This window comes from Harmonia axyridis, chromosome 1, assembly GCF_914767665.1.
Source record: "Harmonia axyridis chromosome 1, icHarAxyr1.1, whole genome shotgun sequence".
Classification (NCBI taxonomy): domain Eukaryota; kingdom Metazoa; phylum Arthropoda; class Insecta; order Coleoptera; family Coccinellidae; genus Harmonia; species Harmonia axyridis.
In genome coordinates, this window is record NC_059501.1 from 47,844,161 (window position 1) to 47,871,564 (window position 27,404).

Here is a 27,404-nt window from a genome sequence, read left to right on the forward strand (position 1 = left end):
CAACCCCCTGAATTTTTGCCGCATGTTTAGGAAACACCCTGTATATATTGTAAATAAATGAAGAAAATAATATATATATATATATATATATATATATATATATATATATATATATATATATATATATATATATATATATATATATATATATATATATACGCGTCTTCCGTATGATACGAAGCCCGGTAAGTACTACAGGCAAAGCGAAGCCCGGTTTGGGGGGTTTGGGGAGTCAACAAATCTTCTTGTGTCTTTCCGTTATTTTATATGTATATACACGTCTGTCGGGTGAATTGCTGATATAGGGCAGACGTATATTGAGAAGCCCAATTGGAATTCCTACTCGAGATATCTTGATAAGTATAAACACATTGAGACTGAGATTGAAATCATTATGACAGACAATTTTGCTTTCAATCTACAACGGGAGTTTTGTGTTGAGTTCGATATAAATTCTAGGAAACAATTCTCATATGATTAATCTGCAAGAAGTACAGAGTTATTTAAGAACTCGCTCCTACAGACTCATTTCAGTTAATATGTAAATAAAATTAGAATTCCATTCAAGAACGATTTCAATATTCACACTTATGAAGAATTTAAGTTCTCAACATTCGAATTTAAATCCGAAAAAATTGAAAAACAAATTATCATATAAGTTTGGTTTTACGGGCTGAATTCTAGTTCGAATGTTATTTAATACCCCAACGTGTATATTTTGTGTTGAAAATTTGCATATTGGAGTATTAGATAATGATCTTTCTCACTAAAATATTTTCAGTTTTTACAGCTTTCAGTGATACCAGAATCATACTACTACTTCACCGTTTCAAATGGCGCACCCAGTATATTATTGCATATCATTGGATAACTCTTTTTATGATTTTTTTTTCAATATTTCTGTAGACAATTTTTTTTTCAGAAAAATTCTGTTTCAATTACGATTCTGCGAATACGACGCATTATAAGACAGTTTGCGGTTTGGACTGAAAATTTACTGGGTGTTTATCAGAAGATCATGGTCTTTTGATAAAAAATGTTTTCGTATTCACGAATCCCATTAACTCATGAACTCTTGACTTTTTACCTAGATATAACATATTGCTGAAATTATATATACAGGGTGTTTCCTAAACATGCGGCAAAAATTCAGGGGGTTGTTCCTTGGACTATTCTAAGAATATTTTGTCCTTTGATGATTTTTGAAAAACCTATTTGTTTCGAAGATATAGGGGAAACAAAATTTCAGATAATAACATTTTATTATGAAAAATTACATGAAAATTCAACTCAACCTACAAAAACTGTTGAAAATGACCACCTCTAGCCAGCATACAAGCATCCAACCTTCTCCTCATTGACTGCCGAACCCTTTCAAAAACACCAGGATCATTTCTTATTAAGTTACACCCAGCAATGATCCGATTTCGCAAGTCTTCCACATTTTCTACTGGAGTGGTATAAACTAATGATTTTAGATGGCCCCATAGGAAATAATCTAAGGGTTTTTAGTAATTGAAATGTTGTTAAACAAATTTAAAAATAAATTGTACCTACTTAGTAAACACAGTGCGGTACGCATTTTTATTTAAACTATTATTAATTTTAAAAATATGAAAAATGTTGTTCGAAACAAAGAGGTTTTTCAAAAATCATCCAAGGACAAAACATGCTTAAAATAGTCCAAGGAACAACCCCCTGAATTTTTGCCGCATGTTTAGGAAACACCCTGTATAATATTATATATTATATTATTATATATAATTATAAAAGCTATTTGATGATGTAATAATATACCGGGCGTGTCTTTCTTCATGAACTAAAGTTTGTTATCATTATTATTATTATATGGTGATTTTCAAAGCCAGCGATAATGATTTTTAGCAAACACTCTAGAAATCGATATGGCGAGTCCTATAAATTATACGCGTTTTGTTCTAATTGTATTGAATAGAGATAAAAACGTACAAGTCATTTATTATTAGTTTCACTTTTAATTGCGCAGTGGTCGTCTATGAAATATTTATTCTTAATTAAAAAAAAAATGGAATGTTGAAGCGCGACAGAAATAACCATGATTATATGTGTGGAATAGGTAAATAGTGTGAATGAATTTGTATAATTCAAGAAAATGTGTTTGTATTGGATTAACCATTATTTAATTGACCAAAGTCTCAATTACTTTTACAAGCATAAAATTAACAGTTCGATTTTCTATTCGAAATGATATCAAATACATGTACCTATTGCAATTTTCATTCCAAGTTCAATAAAGCAATGTACAGTGCATTCCATTTTGGGTGAGACAGCCAGGTTTCTCGCTTGTTATTTAAGATAGAGCCTTGCAGTTTTCACGTTCCTGTCCTACTTTTTCGTGAAACTCAAGTTGGTCTAATCAGATTTTGCATAACTGTTTCCGTTCAAGAGATACTGGGTGATTTTGGAAATTGATACTTTTCGGACCTCTCCTTTATCTCCGAAATTATTAGGAATAATGCTGAGCTGAAAACTACGTCTGAATCAGAATTCTGCGTAGATTCCAGTGGCGTACTCAATATTTTTTGTCGATTTATGGTTTTGAAGATTCACACAAACCTATATTTTATATCATACTTCGTTGAATTCGTTATTTTTCCCCTTCAAAATGATATATGATACTATGTAGGTAGGATGTTCAAAATTGTTAAAAAAACACTAAAACGTCAAATAATGATGATTTTTTGTAAATGGGCCATCAATTTATTATGTTTCAATAAGAGGATTATTACTTTCGATTTTTAAAAGTAGTTGGTCATTGATGACACAAACATCCTTGTTGTTATTATGGCTACTATGCATTTGGGAGCATTGTTTTATCAAGTAGGCATTGGAGGGAAAAAACCAATCTGATCTAGCTGTCATCGCTATAAATTATTGTTATCATTATTGATTCTTCTTTTCTATGGGAAATCCATTGCCCATTAACAAAAATCATCATTATTTGATGTTTTAGTGTTTTTTTAACATTTCTCAATATCCTACCTACATAGTGTCATATATCATTTTGAAGGAAAAAAAATAACGAATTCAACGAAGTAATGATACACATGGTGTTCCATTAAAAAAAACATAATTTTGTGTTAAATCTTCAAAACCATACCCCGAAAAAAAATATTGAGTACGCCACTGGATTCTTCGCAGAATTCTGATTCAGACGTAGTTTTTACCTCAGCATTATTTCTAATAAGTTCGGAGATAAAGAAGGGGTTCGAAAAGTATCAATTTCCAAAATCACTCTGTATCTTTTGAACGGAAACAGTTATGCACAATCTGATTAGACCAACTTGAGTTTCACGAAAAAGTAGGACAGGAACGTGAAAACCGCAAGGCTCTATCTTAAATAACAAGCGAGAAACCTGGCAGTCTCACCCAAAATGGGATGCACTGTACGCTTTTGAAAAAACCCGCCTATAACGAAATGATATAGGTATAGGGTAAAAATTGAAAGATAATTACACGTGAACTGACGATTCAAATTTTCAGTACCTATAGAGGGTGTCCCGAGAAGAATGCGACAAACGAATACCATGAATTAAAGTCATCAAGGAGGACCCGTATCAAGAGGTTTCAATCGCCTGAGTGCCTTCGTTTGGGATATACAGGGTGATGTTCATCTTATGAGTGAAATTTCACTGTAGAATAACTCTTTAACTAATCGACCGAATAATTTCAAATTTTGAAGTTTTGTCACCCCTTACTATCGCCTTCCTTCAATATTTCTGAATTCGAGTAAATCAGGTACGGACTAGGAAAATTTCAGACTTTTTTCATTTTCGTGAATATTGGATCACCCTGTACGTGAACATTATGGTGTTTTTCCGTTTTCGGAACCACAGAAAATCAATTCATTATAAAAATTCTAAATCTCGGCTTGGCAAGGTCATACAGGGTGATCAATTAACATTCCCTTATGAGTGAAAATTTGTCAGTTCAATAACTCTTCAAGAAATCCACCGAATAATTTCAATTTTTCAAGTTTTGTCAGCCTTTGCTATCGCCTTCCTTCAATATTTCTGAAATCGAGTAAATCAGATCCGGACTAGGAAAATTTAAGACCTTTTCTATTTTCTTGAATATTGAATCACCCTGTATGTTGATTTCATGATTTTTTTTTGTTTTCGTAATAACAAAGAATTAATTCATAATAAAAATTTCAAATCTCTGCTTGGCGCCATTATTCAGGGTGATCAATAAATATTTCTTCATGAAAAAAATTTCATAGTTCAAGATTTTTTGAATTTATCGGTAGAATTATCTCGAAAATTGAAGTTGTTTCACCCTTCACGAATGTCTCACCTGAATTTTCCTAAAATTATTTAGGAAAACTTTCAATCAACAAGCTGGATAAAGAATAGAACAAAAACAGCAAATAAATTGAAAATATTTGATCTTGAAAACAATTAATCAAAAATGAAATATTTTCAGTTCAGCAGATATTGTTCAAAATGATATTCCTCCATTTTAATGCATTTTGACCACGTTGATATGATATAGTTGTTTTACAGATTTCGCTATCTTATTCGGTTGAATCGGTTGTACTTCTATCATGAGGGAATGTTTATTGGTCACCCTGTATGACGATGGCAAGCTGAGTTTTAGAATGTTGATCATGAATTGATTGGTTGTGGTCTCGTTTGTGGTTAGGAAAACGAAAAAAAATATGATATTGACGTACAGAGTGATCCAATATTCAAGAAAATAGAAAAAGTCTAAAATTCTGTAAGTCTGGATCTGATTTATTCGATTTCAGAAATATTGAAGGAAGGCGATAGTAAAGAGCGACAAAACATCAAAAATTGAAATTATTCGGTGGATTTGTTGCAGAGTTATTGAACTGAAAAAAATTCACTCATAAGGGAATGTTTATTGATCACCCTGTATGACCGTGCCAAGCAGAGATTCAGAATTTTTATAATGAATTGATTCTTTGTGGTTCCGAAAATGGGAAACAATCATAATGTTCAAGGGTTATCCAATATTCACGATAATAGGAAAGATCTGAATTTTTCCTAGTCCGGATCTGATTTACTCGAATTCAGAAATACTGAGGGAAGGCGATTGGAAAGGGCGACAAAACCTCAAAATTCGAAATTATTCGGTCGATTAGTTAAAGAGTTATTCAACAGTGAAATTTCACTCATAAGATGAACATCACCCTGTATATCCCCAACGAAGGCACTCAGGCGATTGAAACATCTTGATACGGGTCCTCCATGATGACCTTAATTCATGGTATTCGTTTGTCGCATTCTTCCCGGGACACCCTGTATAGATATATTCTCAAAATTCTTCGATTAAAACAAATCGATATGGTTATTATTTCACCGAATAAGCAGGGGATTCCACGGAATCCTTCAACCTAATGCCAGTTACTACTGTGACAGGTGTTGCCCGTGACTCTGATAATATATTTGGCGTGTTGGAGACGTATAATCATGAGTAATTAAAAAATCACGTGAATTTCTTACTGAGACATTATCAAAATATAGCAACAAGTTTTTGTTCGATATTTGTTTCACAAAAATAAAACAAACCAAACTTCTTAGAAACTGTAGGTACAGTTACATCACAATACCTATACAGGATGGTTCACGTGAGCGAATGACAGTTTTTTGTGATATATTCCAAAGAATAAGTAACAAAATTTTGCTGAAAAGCAAAATTGAAAAGCGAACCATTATCATTATACTCGTAGTATTTTTTACGGGCTATCCAAACTATCGAACGTAAGCATGAGAAGTTATCAAGGAAAAAGCGTTATTCCGAACAAAAATTCACAAATTCATCTAGTTTTCTGAATAAGTTTTGAAAAATATTTTTTTTATTTGAATTTCGTCGAAAATAGAAAATTTTCCCTTGTCAAATATACTCCATGAAATATTCCTATAGTTCTGAATGATCAATCGATTCCCAATTCGAATATTTATATTCAATGTTAGTTCTATATTCATTTCAAGCAATTCCATCCAAATCACCCTGAGGAAATTTGAATTCACATTCGGAAAATAAATTCGTCTCTATGGTTTACTGAATACTTAATTATTGAATTTCAGAGTTTTCGATTATAAAACTTCAAATTTTGACAGCTAACTACTAATTGAACCAAAAGAATATGAATATACAAGGTGTCCCGGAAAGAATTCGACAAACGAATACCATGAATTAAGGTCATCATGGAGGACTCGTATCAAGATGTTTCAATCGCCTAAGAGCCTTCGTTTGGGATATTCATCTTTTTGGTGAAATTTCACTGTTGAATAACTCTAACTAATCGACCGAATTATTTCAAATTTTGAAGTATTGTCACCCTTTACTATCGCCTTTCTGCAATATTTCTGAATTCGAGTGAATCAGATCCGAACTAGGAAAATTTCAGAATTTTTCCTGTTTTCGTGAATATTGGATCACCCTGTACGTGATTTTTTTCCGTTTTCGTCATCACGAAGAATTAACTCATTATGAAATTTCTAAATATCTACTTGCCACCGTCATACAGATGACCAATAAACATTCCCTTATGAAAGAAATTTCATACTTCGATAAATCTTGAATTTATCGGTAGAATTATTTTGAAGACTGCAGTTTTTTCACTCTTCGCGAATGCCTTCCTTCAACAATTCTGAAATCGACTTTTTTCATTTTCACTGTACGTGAGCATTATGATTTTTTCCGTTTAAGTTACCACAAAAAGTTAATTCATTATAAAATTCTAAATCTCCGGCTTGGTACCGTCATACAGGATGATCAATAATCATTTCCCTATGAGTGGAATTTTGCAGTTCGCCATTCACTATGTTCAGCGTTATTTTGACGTATGGGCTCAGGATGATCCAAAATTAGTAATTCAAATTCCCAAGTTAAATCTCCGATAAATGTTTGGTGCGGTATCTACAACAATCGTTTGATTTGCCCTAATATTTCTGGAAATAGGTGAACAGGAAATATTTTTGAAAATTTTTAGGAACATAATTCAATAATGGAAACATTGTGGTTGCAACATGATGGAGCTAATGCGCACTAACCAAAAAAAATTGCGCGAATATTTTTGACTGAGACTTTCGGAAACAGATGGATTGGCAGAATGGAAATTTGGCTTGGACTCGTCGATCCCTTCATCTGACACCCTTGGATTATTTATTATGGGAAGGTCTATGCGGTACAGACTGACAGTAATGAGCAACTGCTACAAAGAATTATTGATGTTTGCGATATTATTGAATTTCAACCGAATACGATAGCGAAATCTGGGAAACAACTATATCCACGTGCTCAAAAATGTAGTGAAATGGAACAATACCATATTTTATTTCTCAAATAATTTTTCATTTTATTTTCTTAAATAATTTGAGGAAAATTCAGATAAAGCATTCGTGAAGGGTGAAAAAACTGCAATCTTCAAAAAAATTTCATCGAAAAATTCAAGATTTATCGAACTATGAAATCTCTTTCATAAGGAAATGTTTATTGGTCACCCTGTATGACGGTGGCAAGCAGAGTTTTAGAATTTTGATTATGAATTGATTCTTTGTGTTAACAAAAACGGAAAAAACTATGATATTGACTTAGGTACAGGGTGATCCAATATTCACGAAAATAGAAAAAGTCTAAAATTTTCCTAGTCCGGACCTGATTTTTTCGATTTCAGAATTATTGAAGAAAGTAAAATGTGACAAAACTTCAAAACTTGAAATAATCGGTGGATTTATTGAAGAGCTATTGAACTAAAATAATTGCACTCTTGAGGTAATGTTTATTGATCACCCTGTATGACCGTGCCAAATAGAGATTCAGAATTTTCATAATGAATTAATTCTTTGTGGTTACGAAAACGATGAACAATCATAATGTTCACGTACAGAATGATCCAATATTCACGAAAATAGAAAAAGTCTGAAATTTTCCTAGTCCGGATCTGATTTACTCGAATTCAGAAATATTGCAGAAAGGCGATAGTAACGGGTGACAAAACTTCAAAATTTGAAGTTATTTGATCGATTAGTTGACGAGATATTCAACAGTTGCACAAACAATGTTGTTGGTATTTCGTGTATGAAATTCGCGTTTTATGGCGTATTCTGAAGAATTTTTGGCATCGATCTGCGGTCTCGTCCAAAAATCAACATTCTCATGTATTTACAATTGAAAAAAAACACTCATTTGACACACTTAATACAAAAATAACTATTCAATAATATAATGTAGTGAACCGATGAAATATGAAACATTATCTTTGCAAGACTGTTACTCTTGTTGTAGATCTTGGACATTTTTACTACATTTATAATTTTGAGATTCATCCGAAAATGTCTCAATATTCCATGAAAAATCAAAATATTTTAAATAGTCTGAAAACACTTCAAATCTGTCAGAACTGAATATATTAAAAAAAGAAAATGAAATAAAACACTTTACTTAACATTTCTCAACGACGTTGACTAACGTTAAATCAAATGTTTTATTATATTACCTTTTATTGATATTAAAGTTATGTTTCACCAAGCGAAATGCGATAATAAAGTTATGTTTCACCGAGCGATTTGCGAGGAACCAATTCCGATTATCAAAAACTAAATACTGAAATGAAGAATAGCGAAAAAATAGTTAATTTTAAGTTTCAATTCAGAATTTTGGACATTAAGATCTCCTGTTTATATAGGTGAATTTTTTTTATTCTCGGAACACCTTGATTAGTGCTATCAGTGCTACTTCTTTAGCATTAACAAGCAAATCCAAGAAGCCTTACTCGGATTTGAACATTATTGAATATTCACTCAAACTTGTACGACGCCTACATCCTTCAGTATCATCCAAATCTTTACTTTGAAAAATTCTTAATGAATTTAAAAACACCTCTATTTTATTTCAACGAGGATGCAAAAATTATTTGTTCTTATGTTGAAAAGCACGAAATGAATGAAATATCAAATGACTATCTTTCGGTACTGAAAAGACAATAATTCTCATCGATGCGAGACGATTAGGTACAAATGGAAAATTTCAAAAATGTTCAGAAATGAGTTTTGACAGCGAAATGTTTCTTCGCCACTAATTGAGCATTCACTGAACAGATAGCTCTATCATTTCGCCACAGTGTCTGTAATTTTCGAATTTTGTGCCGGAATGATCTCAAACTATAGAGTTAGGTAACGAATACCTATGTCCCCTTATTCGGTTCTCTCCATTTGTACGGTCCTAAACATGATACCTGACTTACGAAAAATGCTAGAATCTTGAAATTTTTATGGTTCGAATCTATAATACCGCGATTGAATTTGTGCAAAATCTGAAAAGAGGATCCGAGAATATGGCCGTTAAAATTGTGTGTGTCTATTGATTTTGAAACTGCAGGTTCGAACGAGAGGAAAAGTGACAACAAAAAGTTTCGTGCTAAATTACATGTTGATCATTCAATTAGAAAAGAGGAAGAATATCGAAAAAAATGCTTCATTTCACACAAGTAAGTAAGATCTCCCCCTACCTATGTTTCGCAACAATTCGCACAAAATTTTTATCCAGTGACCAGCAACTCAGATAAGATGAAACTTGAAAGTCTGTTCGCTACACATTTTTGTATCAGAATTTGGCACGAGTTTATCCAAATATCAACTAGTTTTCAATCTCAAGGATTTCAAGAGTAGCTGCCCTATTGACCTGGGCTGGACGAAATTTTGCTTACTGCAATTTAAGTGCTTCATCACTTGGTTATTTTCGAGATCTATATTCATAAATCAATAATTCAAATTTAATAAAATAAATAGGTGAAATATATTCTTAAAATATAATTCATGAATGATAGACCAAAATTTTATGGGACCGAGATGTCTGCGGAGCCTCTAAAGACTCCTCGCTCCTAGGCCCTCCTCACTTTGTCCGTGCAGGCGGTGCGAACCTGGATCCAATTCTTAGACAAAAGATATCAGTCAATTTACGTAGCTGTAATAGATAAAACGGATATCCTAAAAAACGTGAGATAATCCAGGCTTCCTAACATACGTGGGATATAAACCGGGCTTCCTATCATACGTGAAATGAACTGGGCTTCCTATCATACGTGAAATATATCACTATATACGGACAGCGCATTGGTCCCTCTGGTGACAACCATGATGAACTAATGGTGTATAAATCGAGATAAAAAACCAACTTACGAAGCCCGATGGAAAAATGCGAAACAACTACCGATAGAATCAGCTAGCCAAGATAGACTCATATATGCAATAAAATTTAGGAAGCCCGATTCGGGCTTCCTAAAACTTCACCGGGCTTGGTATGATCCGTGCAATATACGTTTTTGGGCTTGGTAATGTTGGATAATACGTCTATATATATATATATATATATATATATATATATATATATATATATATATATATATATATATATATATATATATATATATATATATATATATATATATATATATATATATATATATATATATATATATATATATATATATATATATATATATATATATATATATTTATATATATATATATATATATATATAAACAATAAACAATGGTTTAAGGGGTGTTGGAAAAACTTCAATTGTTACTATCTTCTTTATTTCATCGGTCGACGTTTCGATCCTTGTTTGGGATCTTCTTCAGAACTTCTATAAAACAAACAACATACAAATATAACACAAACATTGCAGAAAAGACAACATGTTAAAACGCACCGAAATGCGAAGATCTACCAGATCTTCTATATATATATACACAACATCTTGAAATCATCCAACATATTAATTACAAAATGGCGGAAAATGTGAATGATGCGTTAGATCAGTGCTCTGAAGAGGGTACTGATACTGAGGTGAAAAATTCCCAAAAAAAGTTGAAATTCTATAAATGCTGTGCTAAAAAGTCGCATACGTCGTTTACCTGCAAAAATTGTGGAGCTCTGTTCCACGATTCTTGTGCAAGAAGATCAATAGAAAAAAAAAGGCTTATCATTCCTGGATGAAGTTTATGTTAAGTGCTGTGATAAACCAGCAAGTGAAATGGATAACGAATTTGTTCGAAAATTAGAAATACAACTCAGGGAGGAGAATATAAAAATGAGGTATGAAAATCAATTACTGCAGAAGGAGATTGAGCATTTAAAATATGTTTTGATGGAATTTCAAAAAAATAAAGAACTACTCATCAATGAGATAAGTGACAAAAACATTATTCTGAAGGAAAATAACAAACTATTAACTGAAAAAATTACGCTGCTACAAAATAGACCTATAGAAAAAATCGTGGAAACAAAAGCAGAAAAAAGTAATCAAAACAATATTGACATTCCACTGTCTCAGACGTCAACTTTGAAACATGCTTATGGTTCTGTGCTCAAAAATGCTACAGAAAGTGGACCATCGAATAAAAATACACAAAAAACAACAAATAATAAACAAAACCTCAAAATTCAAATACAATCAAACCAAAAATTGACGTCAACTAAAACAATGATAAACCAAGAAGTAAGGAAAATACAAGGTAACCAACAACACAATCAAGTCACAAATGAGCAAAAGGATGAAAATTACATTGAGGACAAAATAAGCAAATCCAAAAATGAACAACAGGCACCTAATATGGAGATTCAACTGGAAGGAGAAAACTGGAGAGAAGTTGCCAAGAAACGAAATCTTAAACAAACAAGGTCAGCCCCAATTAAAGGAGCAATGGAAAAATTCAGTTTAATAGTAGCTGAGCAGCAATCTTGCCTATTTTTATCAGGTCTAAATCCAGATACCAAATGTGAAGAAGTTGAGGAATATTTAAAAAAAACATTCAAAATAAGCAGCAAATGTGAAAAAATGAAAACTAAGAAAGACAAATTCAAAAGCTCTTTCAAGGTATATATACCGAGTGATTCGAAACAACAAGTTCTGAATGAAAATATGTGGGGAAAGGGGGTAGTAATCAACCATTTTCTACACATCAGACGAAACTTCAACAGAGAGGTGAATCCGGTAAATGCTTGAATATCTTACATCAGAATATTCAATGTATCAAAAACAAACTTCCCGAAATCAAACTCTTTATCAACTCACTCACATAGGTTCCAGACGTAACATGTTTCAGTGAACACTGGATGAATAAAGATGAAATTCAATTTTTGAAGATTCCTAATTACAGGATAATATCAGGTTATGCAAGAGAGAATTTTATACACGGGGAAACAGCTATTTTAATCCGTGATAATATTACCGACTTTGACAACGTACAATGGATCACTAACTTGAGTGTGGAGAAGGAAATAGAGGTATCATGTGCAATCAGTAATACCAGGAAAATGATAATTTTGACAGTCTATAGGACCTGTTTGGGTGATGCACAGATATTTCTTCGTAAAATTGAACAAATACTCTATGAAATAAATATGAAATTTAATAAATATGATGTGGTACTCTGTGGAGATTTTAACATCAACTTACTGGAAGACAGCCACGTAAAAAATAATTTTGTAGATATCCTTTGCACATATGATCTACAGCAAACAATAGTTGAACCAACAAGAATTACACGGACAACAAAAACATTAATTGATAATATATTTACCAACACTCCAACTTTTGAAAATAATTATAATATAAATTCTCTTTTGTCAGATCATATGGCTCAGTTCATAGCAATTAAATGTAATAATGTTCCCAATGGAAGAACATGTATTAGAAAAAGGACTTTCACTGACTCTAAAATGCAGCAGTTTTTCAGCAGTCTGGAGGATGTATCTTGGCGGGGTGTATTGGAGCGATTGGAGCCAGACGAAGCGTACAACTGTTTCTCTGAGATAATGCAAATGTATTTGAATCTGATATTTCCAGAAAGAAAGTGCTCAATGAGGAGAACAATGCAAACATGGATAACAACAGGGATAAAAATTTCAAGCAACCGAAAGAGATCAATGTGGGAAGAAGTACAAGAAGGAATAATATCACTCGACTATTACAAAAGCTACTGTCGTATACTGAAGCAGGTTGTTAAACAGGCTAAAATGATAAGTCATAGGAACTATATAACGCAGTCTGAAAACAAAACAAAGGCTACATGGAACTTAGTTAGCACTATAACAGGCAAAAAGAATAATAATGATGACTTGATTTTCAATTCATTTCCTAACCAGGATGAGGAAGATGTACTCGATCAATTTAACAAACATTTTATAAGTTCAAATAGAAGCAATAGTGGTACAGATGCGGACAACAGTAACATCAAATCCTGCAACAAGAGCATATTTTCAAGTCCACTTATAGAGCAAGAAACATACCAATACATTTTACAACTGAAAATAAAAATTCAGTGGGAAGTGATAACGTTCCAGTAAAACTGCTCAAGAAGTGTGCATCAATAATAAAAACTCCACTTGCTCACATTATAAATCAGATTCTACAAACAGGAAAGTATCCACAAAGATTAAAGGAAGCAATGGTGAAACCTATCTATAAAAAAGGAAGTAAAGAAAATATTGATAATTATAGGCCAATATCATTGCTATCTAATGTGAATAAAATATTTGAGCGTATAATTTTTGACAAATTAATGCAGTTTTTTGAAGCAAACAACATACTTTTGAAACAACAATATGGATTTAGACAGGGAAAGTCAACATTGAATGCAATATATCAAGCACTTACTTCTATCATCAGGTCACTAAATCAAAATAATGCTACAGCGGCTCTCTGTCTGAACCTGTCAAAAGCCTTTGATAGAGTCAACCATGGGAAAATACTGGCAAAGATGGAGAAATATGGTATTAGAGGGGAGCACTGAAGCTCATTGAATCCTATTTATCCAAAAGAACCCAAAAGACAATAAGTAGAGGAAGAAATGGAAATATAATACGATCTGATTCCAAACAAGTATTGAACGGTGTACCACAGGGTTCCATATTAGGACCATTGCTCTACATAATCTATGCCAACGATCTAGTTCAGACTACCAACAACGATGTCATAATGTTTGCAGATGATGCATCAATAATATGTAGAGCTGAAAATCAAAATGCATGTATCAAAAGTCTTGAGACTGATCTGAAAAATATGAATGAATGGTTCCTTAATAACAACTTGATGCTAAATTTGGAAAAAACAAAACTTTTAATATTCAGGAAAAACAATGAACAACTAAACTTAACATTCCAAGATTGTGCAGTTGAGTCAGTTGAAAACCTGTCATTTTTAGGAGTGAATATAGATCGTAACCTCAACTGGAGTAGTCACGTTGAGAAGATTTCACCAATGATAGCACGCTACGGCTATGCATTGCGGACTATACGGATGATAGGGCTGGATGCTGCTCTGACTGCCTATCATGCCTACGTTCATTCTAGGATAAGATATGGAATCATCTTCTGGGGAAGATCTACAGAAGCGGAGCGAGTTTTTCTTTTACAAAAAAGATGCCTGAGAATCATCTTTGGCATGAATCAATATGAAACCTGCAGGAACATATTCAAGAATTTCAACATCTTAACACTGTACGGTCTATATATATATGAGTCAGTGATGTTCATAGTAAATAACTATAATGATTTCAAATATCTTCAACTCCAACATTCCTATAATACAAGAGGAAAAAATATCCTTCAAGAAAAAAAGCCCAATTATTCATATTCACAGAAAAATGTAACTTATAGCTTGCTGACATTGTGGAATAAGTTGCCAGAAAAATTTAAGTCATTACCAAATGAGGTGCAAAAACAAAAACTTAAATCTTTTCTTATTGATTAAAGTTATTATAATATAGGAGAGTTCTTACAGGAGGGTGATTTTGAGAAGTTGTAATTCAAATTTTGTAGTTTTTTCTTCATGTTTGTATGTATTTTGATTGAATCTACACCTGTATGGTATTTTGATTTAATAAATTATTATTATTATCCCCGACTTTTGCCTATACGCGTAGGATTTTTCCTCGCCGTCGGCTTCTCACTCCTCGCTAAGAGGAACATTCACTCAATCCCAGATATTTAAAATATCAGAAGGGCTGAGCTCGGTCGTGTCCGGTCCTTGTGGTCCCCCTGGTTCTCGTCGAACTTCTGGTCCTCTTACACGCGATCCTTGGACCTGTCCTTCGCTTCCTAGGAATTTTCTCACCGTCCTTGCAGTACCTAAAAGAACAGCTTTTTGCATTATATTACATATATACTCACTAAGTCCTAGTTGCTTGATATTTCTCTTGAGATTTTTGGGTACTATTCCTGTTGTTGAGATGATAATTGGAATAGTTCTCGTTGATATCATTCCCCACTGGCGCTTTATCTGAAATTCGAGGTCCCTATATTTTGAAATTTTTTCGACCTCTTTTTGACGCATGTTGTTGTTATTAGGTATTGCTACGTCGATGAGTATTGCTGCCTTTTGTTGTTTATCAACTAGCAATATATCTGGCCTGTTGTGAGGGACTGTTTTATCAGTCAAAACTGTACGATCCCAGTACAGTTTATAGCGTTCGTTTTCCAGGATGGTTTCCGGTCGGTACTTGTAGTATGGCACTTTTTCAGAATTAATTAGTGTTAATTTAGTTGCCATTTCTTGGTGTAGTATCTTTCCTACTGCATCGTGTCTCTCTTTATATTCATTTCCTGCAAACATTTGACATCCTCCCGTGATATGTTGGATTGTCTCGTTCGTTGGACAACCATAACGGCATCGATCGTCAGTAATAGTTCGATGCTTTATGATATGTTTGCAGTAATTTTTTGTTGAGATCACTTGATCTTGGATGGCTAAAAGAAATCCTTCCGTTTCTGGATACATCGCACCTGATGTGAGCCAATAGTTCGACGCTTCAATGTCGACATGATCCTGGTTCACCTCGTTGAAATGTCGTCCATGTAGGGGCTTTTCTCTCCATCTTTGCAGTTTTTCTTGGATTGTCTGGTGGTTGTATGACAATTGCTCCTTGTGCAGTTGTAAAGGTGTTGATTCGTCTGCTTCACACAGTACTTTGTAGATCTCTGACGTGCCTGATTTGTCTTTGAAGTATGTTCGTAGACACTCAATTTGACCATGGGCAAGTTCCATGATGTCTAGCAGACCTCTGCCTCCTTTATTCCTCGGCAGTGTCGTCCTCTCAATGCTACTTTTCGGATGGTGCTTGTGTGTTTTCGTCATCAAGGTTCTCATTTTGCGTTGCAGGTTTTCCATATCTGTTTTGGTCCATGGAATGATACCGAAAGAGTATGTAAGAATTGAACATGCATATGTATTGATAGCTCTCGTCATGTTCTTGCTGTTGAGGTTTGTCTTCAAAATTTTGTTGATTCTCCTAATGAACTCAGTTGTTAAGTCTTCCTTCATTCTTTGATGGTTTATTCGTCGGTTTTGTTTCATTCCTAGGTATTTATAAAGATCGTCCGATTTCATTGCTTCTATCTCCTGTCCATTGGAGAGAGCTATCGGTTCATCTTGGATTTTTCCACGCACTACGCTAATAGTACGACACTTGTCCAATCCGAATTTCATCCCCACGTCTTCCGAGAAATTTTCCACCAGTTTGACCATAATTTGCAAGTGGTTTTTGTTGCCTGTTATAAGTTTGAGGTCATCCATGTATAGCAAATGATTGAGTGCAATATTATTTCTGTTTCCTTTCACATTGAAACCTTTTTCAGTAGCATTCAGTTGTTTAGAAAGGGGGTTCAGCGCCAAGCAGAACCATAAGGGACTCAACGAATCTCCTTGGAAAATTCCTTTTTTTATTGGAATATCTTTAGTAGTTATGTTCGCTGTAGAGAGTTCGATATTCGTTCTCCAGTTGCACATTGCATACTTCAGAAAGTTTATTGTAATTGGATCGATCTTGTATATTCCCAAAATTTTTGTCAGCCACCCATGTGGAATAGAGTCGAAGGCCTTCTTATAGTCAAAATATGTCATAAAAAGATTTCTGTGTTTTTTGAAGGCTTGGTTGCATATGATGGAATCTATTATCAGCAGTTCCTTCGATCCTAGTGCATTCTTGGAACATCCTTTCTGCTGTGCTGTCATTATATTATTTGTCTCGCAATGTTTGTAGATACGAGATGCTATACATGATGTGATGATTTTATATATTGTTGGTAGACATGTAATTGGTCTGTATTTTGATGGATCCGCTGTGTGTTGCATATCCTTCGGTAAGAGGTAAGTGGTCCCTGTTGTTAAAAATTTGGGCATTTCCGTTGGATTACTTATAACATCATTTATGGTTTCAACTAGCCTGCCGTGTATACACCAAAATTTTTTCAACCAAAAGTTGTGGATTCCATCTGGGCCGGGTGATTTCCAATTGTGTGTGTTTTTCAATATTTCATGGAATTCTTCTATAGAAACTGCGTTATGCGGCATTTGTTCCATTGTCTCACAGGATTTCTCTTCATTTCTTATCCAATCAGCCTGGGAGTTGTAGGGGGTTGGTGTAGCCAGTTGATCTGTCCAAAAATTCTCAATATCCTCGACGGTTGGATAACTTCCTGGTGTTGCTGACATATTATTGTTCAACATTCTATAGAATTTTCTTTCGGAATTTTCAAAAATCATATTATCCTGTTTTCTTCTATAGCTCTCATTGTATCTTCTGAGTCTTTCGGAGTACACACTAAGTTTTTGTTTCAGTGTGTCTAAAATTTGTTGAGCATTTTCATTGTTTGGTTCATACGTTGTATGTTGCCGGTGACGATCCATTATTATATTCACCATTTTTTGTAATCTTCTAGACGGCGAACCTTTTGCAAATTGGGTGAGCCTCCCAATTTCTTGGCGGATGCTATGAACTTTGTCTTCTAGCCTTTTTTGCCAATGTGGTTTATTTTGTTGTTTTTCTCTGGCTGGTTGCTGACTTATAGGTTTTGGCTTCACACCTAGCACTGTTGCTATTGAAAATGCTGCACAGTATATGATGAGGTGTAATGATTCGAGATCATGGTAGTCAGAAAGATACTTGGGTATAATCTCCTTGTTGGTCATGACCAGAAGATGAGATAGTTTCTTAGATGTCCTCAATCTTGGCAGAATCGGTCGTCTCAATGGATCTGTGCCCTCAAAATCTATAACGCATCTATTCATTGTGGCAAATAATCGCTCCAGTAGTTCTCTTTGGTCTTCTTCTGGATTTACGACGGGTGCAGCATATATATTCCGTCGTTGAGCATCACTTATTGCTATAACATCTGCGTTGTTTTGTTCCTCAGAGTTCATTTGTGCATTGATGTTGTGTTGGTTTTCAGCACAATCGTAGTTTTCTTCAATTGTCGTTTCGTTGTTAGTGAGGTTCCTATTCTGTAGCCTCAGTTGGACTTCATTTTTTATGGTGTTAAGTCTCTCATCGGGTACAAGTTTATTTCTCAATATGACCCGGTATTGGTCGGCTACTCTTTGCTCAGAAACTTGGAGTTCGGGATAGTTTCTTTCGAATTCTGCAAATAATTTTTGCCGGTAGCCTATTTTATCCTCTTCCATATTAGTCACTTCATAGTATATGCGCATGATTGTTTCATTTATCGAACTTGTCCATTTCATGCGTCTTCTTGGTAGACCTGCTTGGGTGAGTGCTGGTTGGGGATCCTGCGCAGCACCTTCAGCGGTCGGAGAAACTCGTGTTATTCTTCTCCTAGAATGTTGAGATTGTGGAGGCGTAGCATTTTGTTCGACAGACGCCCGTCTCCTAAGCACTCTGTCACCGACGTCCCGCATACTGTCATGTCCAGCGCCGGCTCCAGACACGCCCTGACGAACCTCAGGCAGCGGCTCTATATTCCTATTCCTCAAATTCACCATCATTCATGGGTTCCCCCGTGTCGTGGGGGAGACGGCCTTTGATCGCTTTTTACGATCCGCAGAGCTACGGTGGGAGAATTCTTGAGCTGCTTTCCACACGGCTTCGTCCGTTACCCTGGACAGGGACCCTTCGACAGGTTTCAGCTTCCCGGGTCAGGGAGCTCCTGGAATCTGCGGTGGGCAGGAGTCGATTCAACTCTCCTGATAGGTGAATCGCTAGGAATTCACCTACCGCTACCCTATTATTATTATTATTACCGCTACCCTATTATTATTATTATTATTATTATTCGACTTTTGCCTATACGCGTAGGATTTTTCCTCGCCGTCGGCTTCTCACTCCTCGCTAAGAGGAACATTCACTCAATCCCAGATATTCAAAATATCAGAAGGGCAGAGCTCGGTCGTGTCCGGTCCTTGTGGTCCCCCTGGTTCTCGTCGAACTTCTGGTCCTCTTACACGCGATCCTTGGACCTGTCCTTCGCTTCCTAGGAATTTTCTCACCGTCCTTGCAGTACCTAAAAGAACAGCTTTTTGCATTATATTACATATATACTCACTAAGTCCTAGTTGCTTGATATTTCTCTTGAGATTTTTGGGTACTATTCCTGTTGTTGAGATGATAATTGGAATAGTTCTCGTTGATATCATTCCCCTCTGGCGCTTTATCTGAAATTCGAGGTCCCTATATTTTGAAATTTTTTGACCTCTTTTTGACGCATGTTGTTGTTATTAGGTATTGCTACGTCGATGAGTATTGCTGCCTTTTGTTGTTTATCAACTAGCAATATATCTGGCCTGTTGTGAGGGACTGTTTTATCAGTCAAAACTGTAGGATCCCAGTACAGTTTATAGCGTTCGTTTTCCAGGATGGTTTCCGGTCGGTACTCGTAGTATGGCACTTTTTCAGAATTAATTAGTGTTAATTTAGTTGCCATTTCTTGGTGTAGTATCTTTCCTACTGCATCGTGTCTCTCTTTATATTCTTTTCCTGCAAACATTTGACATCCTCCCGTGATATGTTGGATTGTCTCGTTCGTTGGACACCCATAACGGCATCGATCGTCAGTAATAGTTCGATCCTTTATGATATGTTTGCAGTAATTTTTTGTTGAGATCACTTGATCTTGGATGTCTAAAAGAAATCCTTCCGTTTCTGGATACATCGCACCTGATGTGAGCCAATAGTTCGACGCTTCAGTGTCGACATGATCCTGGTTCACCTCGTTGAAATGTCGTCCATGTAGGGGCTTTTCTCTCCATCTTTGCAGTTTTTCTTGGATTGTCTGGTGGTTGCATGACAATTGCTCCGTGTGCAGTTGTAAAGGTGTTGATTCGTCTGCTTCACACAGTACTTTGTAGATCTCTGACGTGCCTGATTTGTCTTTGAAGTATGTTCGTAGGCATTCAATTTGACCATGGGCAAGTTCCATGATGTCTAGCAGACCTCTGCCTCCTTTATTCCTCGGCAGTGTCGTCCTCTCAATGCTACTTTTCGGATGGTGCTTGTGTGCTTTCGTCATCAAGGTTCTCATTTTGCGTTGCAGGTTTTCCATATCTGTTTTGGTCCATGGAATGATACCGAAAGAGTATGTAAGAATTGAACATGCATATGTATTGATAGCTCTCGTCATATTCTTGCTGTTGAGGTTTGTCTTCAAAATTTTGTTGATTCTCCTAATGAACTCAGTTGTTAAGTCTTCCTTCATTCTTTGATGGTTTATTCGTCGGTTTTGTTTCATTCCTAGGTATTTATAAAGATCGTCCGATTTCATTGCTTCTATCTCCTGTCCATTGGAGAGAGCTATCGGTTCATCTTGGATTTTTCCACGCACTACGCTAATAGTACGACACTTGTCCAATCCGAATTTCATCCCCACGTCTTCCGAGAAATTTTCCACCAGTTTGACCATAATTTGCAAGTGGTTTTTGTTGCCTGATATAAGTTTGAGGTCATCCATGTATAGCAAATGATTGAGTGCAATATTATTTCTGTTTCCTTTCACATTGAAACCTTTTTCAGTAGCATTCAGTTGTTTAGAAAGGGGGTTCAGCGCCAAGCAGAACCATAAGGGACTCAACGAATCTCCTTGGAAAATTCCCCTTTTTATTGGAATATCTTTAGTAGTTATGTTCGCTGTAGAGAGTTCGATATTCGTTCTCCAGTTGCACATTGCGTACTTCAGAAAGTTTATTGTAATTGGATCGATCTTGTATATTTCCAAAATTTTTGTCAGCCACCCATGTGGAATAGAGTCGAAGGCCTTCTTATAGTCAAAATATGTCATAAAAAGATTTCTGTGTTTTTTGAAGGCTTGGTTGCATATGATGGAATCTATTATCAGCAGTTCCTTCGATCCTAGTGCATTCTTGGAACATCCTTTCTGCTGTGCTGTCATTATATTATTTGTCTCGCAATGTTTGTAGATACGAGATGCTATACATGATGTGATGATTTTATATATTGTTGGTAGACATGTAATTGGTCTGTATTTTGATGGATCCGCTGTGTGTTGCATATCTTTCGGTAGGAGGTAAGTGGTCCCTGTTGTTAAAAATTTGGGCATTTCCGTTGGATTACTTATAACATCATTTATGGTTTCAACTAGCCTGCCGTGTATACACCAAAATTTTTTCAACCAAATGTTGTGGATTCCATCTGGGCCGGGTGATTTCCAATTGTGTGTGTTTTTCAATATTTCATGGAATTCTTCTATAGAAACTGCGTTATGCGGCATTTGTTCCATTGTCTCACAGGATTTCTCTTCATTTCTTATCCAATCAGCCTGGGAGTTGTAGGGGGTTGGTGTAGCCAGTTGATCTGTCCAAAAATTCTCAATATCCTCGACGGTTGGATAACTTCCTGGTGTTGCTGACATATTATTGTTTAACATTCTATAGAATTTTCTTTCGGAATTTTCAAAAATCATGTTATCCTGTTTTCTTCTATAGCTCTCATTGTATCTTCTGAGTCTTTCGGAGTACACACTAAGTTTTTGTTTCAGTGTGTCTAAAATTTGTTGAGCATTTTCATTGTTTGGATCATACGTTGTATGTTGCCGGTGACGATCCATTATTATATTCACCATTTTTTGTAATCTTCTAGACGGCGAACCTTTTGCAAATTGGGTGAGCCTCCCAATTTTTTGGCGGATGCTATGAACTTTGTCTTCTAGCCTTTTTTGCCAATGTGGTTTATTTTGTTGTTTTTCTCTGGCTGGTTGCTGACTTTTAGGTTTTGGCTTCACACCTAGCACTGTTGCTTTTGAAAATGCTGCACAGTATATGATGAGGTGTAATGATTCGAGATCATGGTAGTCAGAAAGATACTTGGGTATAATCTCCTTGTTGGTCATGACCAGAAGATGAGATAGTTTCTTAGATGTCCTCAATCTTGGCAGAATCGGTCGTCTCAATGGATCTGTGCCCTCAAAATCTATAACGCATCTATTCATTGTGGCAAATAATCGCTCCAGTAGTTCTCTTTGGTCTTCTTCTGGATTTACGACGGGTGCAGCATATATATTCCGTCGTTGAGCATCACTTATTGCTAACACATCTGCGTCGTTTTGTTCCTCAGAGTTCATTTGTGCATTGATGTTGTGTTGGTTTTCAGCACAATCGTAGTTTTCTTCAATTGTCGTTTCGTTGTTAGTGAGGTTCCTATTCTGTAGCCTCAGTTGGACTTCATTTTTTATGGTGTTAAGTCTCTCATCGGGTACAAGTTTATTTCTCAATATGACCCGGTATTGGTCGGCTACTCTTTGCTCAGAAACTTGAAGTTCGGGATAGTTTCTGTGGAATTCTGCAAAAAATTTTTGACGGTAGCCTATTTTATCTTCGTCCATATTAGTCACTTCATAATATATGCGCATGATCGTTTCATTTATCGAACTTGTCCATTTCATGCGTCTTCTTGGTAGACCTGCTTGGGTGAGTGCTGGTTGGGGATCCTGCGCAGCACCTTCAGCGGTCGGAGAAACTCGTGCTATTCTTCTCCTAGAATGTTGAGATTGTGGAGGCGTAGCATTTTGTTCGACAGACGCCCGTCTCCTTAGCACTCTGTCACCGACGTCCCGCATACTGTCATGTCCAGCGCCGGCTCCAGACACGCCCTGACGAACCTCAGGCAGCGGCTCTATATTCCTATTCCTTAAATTCACCATCATTCATGGGTTCCTCCGTGTCGTGGGGGAGACGGCCTTTTATCGCTTTTTACGATCCGCAGAGCTACGGTGGAAGAATTCTTGAGCTGCTTTCCACACGGCTTCGTCCGTTACCCTGGACAGGGACCCTTCGACAGGTTTCAGCTTCCCGGGTCAGAGAGCTCCTGGAATCTGCGGTGGGCAGGAGTCGATTCAACACTCCTGATAGGTGAATCGCTAGCGATTCACCTACCGCTACCCTATTATTATTATTATTATTATTATCATTATAACTTCCTCGTGCTCCATTCTGGCTCCCAAGGAATACACCGCTCGACATAATGCTATGGCAAAAGTATTTCATCAGGCAATTACCATTAAAGCTGGCCTCATACTTACCTTCAAAAAAGCATATGAATACTTACCGAAGGCTGTACTTGAAAATGTCCAGTTCAAGTTATACTGGGACAATCTGATCGTAACAGATAGATCGATACAACATAACAGACCAGACATAGTGCTTCTTGATAAAGAAGAGGGTAAAGTAACCATCATAGATGTTACTGTTCCGGCCGATGATAACATCAGTAAGGCATACACTGAGAAGCTCACAAAATACCATGATTAGGCTTTTGAAATGAAGGAAATGTATAAATTGAACACAGTTCTTATTCTCCCACTGATCATTACCACCAACGGATTGGTGGAAAGTCACCTTCCAGACAATATAAACTCCTTGATCTAGACCTTGAGTTGATCAGCACAGCTCACTAAGTCCTAGTTGCTTGATATTTCTCTTGAGATTTTTTGGTACTATTTCTGTTGTTGAGATGATAATTGGAATACTTCTCGTTGATATCATTCCCCAATGGCGATTTATCTAAAATTCGAGATCCCTATATTTTCAAATTTTTAGGACCTCTTTTTGTCGCATGTTGTCGTTATTAGGTAATGCTACGTCGATGAGTATTGCTGCCTTTTGATGTTTATCAACTAGCAATATATCTGGCCTCTTGTGAGGGACTGTTTTGTCAGTGAAAACTGTACGATCCCAGTACAGTTTATAGCGTTCGTTCTCCAGGATGGTTTCCGGTCGGTACTTGTAGTATGGCACTTTTTCAGAAAAAATTAGTGTTTATTTAGTTGCCATCTCTTGATGTAGCATCTTTCCTACTGCATCGTGTCTCTCTTTATATTCATTTCCTGCAAACATTTGACATCCTACCGTGTTGTTGGATTGTCTCATTCGTTGGACACCCTTAACGGCATCGATCGTCAGTAATAGTTCGATCCTTATAATATGCTCGCAGTAATTTCTTGTTGAGATCAATTGATCTAGGATGGCTAAAAGAAAGCCTTCCGTTTCTGGATACATCGCACCACATGTGAGTCAATAGTTCGACGCTTCAATGTCGACACGATCCTGGTTCACCTCGTTGAAATGTCGTCCATGTAGGGACTTTTTTCTCCATATATGCAGTTTTTCTTGGATTGTCTGGTGGTTGTATGACAATTTCTTCTTGTGCAGTTGTAAAGGTGTTGTTTATTCCTTGGCAGTGTTGTCCTCTCAATGCTACTTTTCGGATGGTGCTTGTGTGCTTTCGTCGTCAAGGTTCTCATTTTGCGTTGCAGGTTTTCTATATCTGTTTTGCTCCATGGAATGATACCGGAAGATTATGTAAGAATTGAACATGCATATGTATTGATAGCTCTCGTCATGTTCTTGGTGTTTAGGTTTGTTTTTAAAATTTTGTTGATTCTTTTAATGAACTCAGTTGTTAAGTCTTCCTTTATTCTTTGATGGTTCATTCGTCGGTTTTGTTTCATTCCTAAGTATTTATAAAGATCGTCCGATTTCATTGCTTCTATCTCCTGTCCATTGGAGAGAGCTATCGGTTCATCTTGGATTTTTCCACGCACTACGCTAATAGTACGACACTTGTCCAAACCGAATTCCATGCCCACGTCTTTCGAAAAATTTTCCACCAGTTTGACGATAATTTGCAAGTGGTTTTTGTTGCCTGTTATAAGTTTTAGGTCATCCATGTATAGCAAATGATTGAGTGCAATAGTATTTTTATTTCTTTGACATTGAACCTTTTCCAGTAGCATTGAGTTGTTTAGAAAGGGGGTTCAATGCTAAGCAGAACCATAAGGGACTCAATGAATCTCCCTGGAAAATTCCCCTTTTTATTGGAATCTCTTTAGTATTTAGACTAAACATTATTATTATTATTATTTATATGATCTTCTAATTGTTGTTATTGTATTCACCCTTCGTATGATAGAAAAGCAGGAATGCTTTTTAGCTACTGGGACCGCTTTGGAATTTCCAAGAGTACAGCTCATGTCGTATTCAAAGATTATCAATTTGATAAAAGAATTGGCAGTCTCTTATATAACTTTTCCTAATGATTATACTCGAGTGGAATGGGTATGTGCTTTTTCTCCCTTTTTCTACGATTTATTCAATTCTTATATCTTTTTAGGAATTTTATATAAGGTATCAAATACCAGAAGTTGTTGGTGCTATAGATGGTAGTCATATAGAAAGAAGGCAGCCTACAGGAAATGCCCACGACTATTATAATATATTCAATTTCTTCTTCTTCTTCTTGTAGTGAATCTCCTATCGGAGGTTAGCTATCATCACAGCAATCCGGACCCTGTTGATTGTAGCCCTGAACAATTGAACACTACTACAGTTAAACCAGTCCCTCAGGTTCTTAAGCCAGGACATACGGGGTCTACCAATGTTCCTTCGTCCACTGATTTTTCCCTGGACTATATTCAATTACCATTCTATAATTCTCCAACGTATGTTTTAAGTGGAATTGTTTTATGCTCTTTACAACGAAAATATTTTTAGAAATATGTGATTTAAGAATGAAATTCTTGGATACATTGGGGAGCAGTTATAAAAAGAGCTTCTGGGCCACTTAAAGGCAAATTTAGGAAATTGAAATATTTGGATATAGGGAATCCAGAAACAGGTTGTGATATTATATTCACTGCATGCATTCTGCATAATTACATTATTATGAAAGATGGTGAGAGTGAAGAAAATGTTGAGGCAGATAAAATAATTATGTTAATACCAATGATGATGAAGTATCAGATAGAAATGTACGATCACAGAAAAGAATAGACTTGGCCAATTCATTATATGGACAATAGTTGTTTATGAATTATTTCAAATAAAGTCTTTATTATGTATATTCTCAATTTTTCTACCCCTTATATTTATCTGACTCAAATTGATGAACAATTGACAACATAAGTTCGATTTTAAGTTCTTCATTATAAGCCCCCCTTTCATTTTATTGTTCGGTGAAGTTTTCAGAATAGTATTTTATAAGTTATGATGAATTTTGAATAAATGTTTACATTATTATACTTGAAGTAAGATAGATCCATAGTCTGTCCAAATATTGTTTGTCCCGGATAACTAGAGGAAAATGTTGTCAAGATAGTTAAAACATATAGTGTTTTCTGCTTCACCAGTGGAAGTGTGCAATTTGAACTAATAAATTAATTATGTGAAACTCATTGGCAGAATCCCTGTTTTGAATTTATATGTGCGAATATACCAGTATAAAACCGAAAGTAAAATTCATCAAGGAAAAAATAAATTTGTTTTCGAAACATTTATTTCAGACTATAAAAGTGGAACCAAGGCTTTCAGCTAATATATTGTAAAAATATTAAAAAAAAATAACTCAATAAATTATTCTTAACATTGAGTCAATTTTCTGTTCTTGAAATATTCATTGAAAAAAAAAATTAACACAAGCAATTTCATGTTTACTAGTCATCCTCTGATTAGATTTAGATATGAATTGCCTCAAAATCTCATTCCTTTCTGCCAATAATCTGTTGTGCTCTTTTAATTCTTTTGTAATTTCGGTGAGTTGATTTAATCACGTAACCTATATGTTACGGTTTCTAGTTCAAATTCAAATTTCGACCCAAAACCACTGTCACTTGTCAGTTACTCAAGATGGTCTCAACATGTAGCCTAAAATAAATTCGCTACCTAAATTGGCGACTGTTCCACAACTGTTGTGTTTGCTGAACGCGCCCAATGTGTTTCTGATCATTTTCATTGACATTTTGGAAATGTTGACTTAACCGTGTCCTTCATTTATTGTTTTATTCCAGACATTTATCACACAAAAATACAAAAATCGTGCTCACTAATGAAAAGCTCAAGATTAATTGAAAACTCATGAACATATTCAGATGAAATGTGCAAGAAATTTCACAATCACTTATGCATTAACATGAATAGCACTAACTTATGCCTAATGTTCTCAAAGCAAGGAAGAAGAGAAAACTAAATGACCATATTCAAAGATTTAATAATATTTAAGATCTGTTCTATCATGAAAGAGTAATTAAATAGTTGTTATTGAAGAGAAAATAGCCCAAGACAGCCTACTACTCTTGAGATATAATGCACAATT

The 27,404-nt window shown here is 35.4% G+C and overlaps 1 protein-coding gene across 3 annotated transcripts in view; it reads right to left on the minus strand.

Annotated features, from left to right (window-relative positions):
- LOC123673051 overlaps window positions 1-27,404 on the minus strand; it is a 928,323-nt gene that overhangs the window by 446,447 nt on the left and 454,472 nt on the right. The window lies entirely within an intron of this gene.